Source organism: Colobus angolensis, unplaced genomic scaffold, assembly GCF_000951035.1.
Source record: "Colobus angolensis palliatus isolate OR3802 unplaced genomic scaffold, Cang.pa_1.0 Scaffold154, whole genome shotgun sequence".
Taxonomy (NCBI): Eukaryota; Metazoa; Chordata; class Mammalia; order Primates; family Cercopithecidae; genus Colobus; species Colobus angolensis.
Window position 1 is genome coordinate 5,012,300 of NW_012114644.1, and position 1,440 is coordinate 5,013,739.

The window sequence follows — 1,440 nt, forward strand, 5'->3', positions numbered from 1 at the left end:
CGGCTGTCGTCCGCGCCGCCGTCGCCGCCCTCGGCCCGCACAGAGAGCCCCGTGGCACGCCGGGAAATGAAGTCCACAAAAGCCTCAGCGTAGACCGCGGGAATGACGGGTCGCACTGTACGTCGGGAAATGGAGTCCAGGGTAATCTGTCTGCCGACGGTACGACGGGGAGCCCTGAAGTACTTTGGGAAGCAGAGAGCCTGATGCACGCTGGGAAACAGAGTCCACTCACTCAGTTTATTGGCTGTGTATGCGTCCCAGAGCCCGGTGCCCTCTGGGAAATTGAGTCGGCGCGCGTGAACCTGCGGATCTCGGGCCGTGAGGCAAGCCGGGAAATGGAGTCATCGCCACGCCCTCACCGCATTGCAGGTGTAAAGCGAGTCTTAAAGCACGCCGGGAAATGGAGTCCCAGGTGACTTCTTAAGTCCCAAGTGGATACTGCAATTCCGGAGATGGGCGAGGAAATGGAGTAGATTTCGCGCTCCTCTTCCCAGGTACGCTAGGCCGCAGTCCCTGCCGGGAAGTGTAGTCAACACCAAGGCTTCAGTGCAGTTGCCACAGCGAGCCCTGGTGTGTTCTGGGAAATGGAGTTCAAGGCATCCTCCCCATTGACTGAGGGGGCGGGATCGCCCATGAGCTCCAAGCCTGCTGGGGAATAGTCCAGACCTGACCCTTTATGAGGCCAGTTTGCGGAAGCTTGTCGGGAAGCGGAGTCCAATGGCCACCATCGGGGACGTGTGAGCGAAAGGTTAGAGACTGCAGTAGTTCCCCGGAGAGACTTAAAAGTGTTTCAGCCCCTCCTTCCTCGCCCCCAGGTTCTTCTTAAAGAAAGAGGCGAGGTCGATCAAGGACTGCTGGAAAATGGAGCCAAGCACCTTTAAGTTCCAGGTGACCATAGATCAAGAAAGAAAAAATGTCCCCTCTCTAACCGCAACTCTGCAAAGAATTCGGGAAACAAAGTTCCCGGCGGTTTCTCCGAACACTAACTAGTCTTCGGATACAGTCTAGCTTTTCCTAGCAATGTGGTTCCCACCAGGAAGCTGAATGGAGCATTAAAAAGACGAAAATAGAATTTCTGGGCCGGGCGCGGGGCTCAGGCTGGGTGCCGGTGGCTCACTCCTGTGATCCCAGCACTTTGGGAGGCCGAGGCGGGCGGATCACCTGGGGTCAGGAGTTCGAGACCAGCCTGGCCAACATGGCGAAACCCCGTCTCGACTGAAAGTACAAAAATTAGGCCGGGCGCGGTGGCTCAAGCCTGTAATCCCAGCACTTTGGGAGGCTGAGACGGGCGGATCAAGACCAGCCTGGCCAACATGGCAAAACCCTGTCTCTACTAAAAAAAAAAAAAAAAATTAGCTGGGCGTAGTGGCCCACGCCTGCAATCCCAGCTACTAAGGCGGCTGAGGCACGAGAATCGCTTAAACCTGGGAGGCAGAGGTT

The 1,440-nt window shown here is 56.7% G+C and overlaps 1 protein-coding gene across 1 annotated transcript in view; it reads right to left on the reverse strand.

The window, feature by feature from the left end:
* LOC105507850 (glycogen synthase kinase-3 alpha-like) overlaps positions 1-1,440 on the reverse strand; it is a 25,137-nt gene that overhangs the window by 12,431 nt on the left and 11,266 nt on the right. The window lies entirely within an intron of this gene.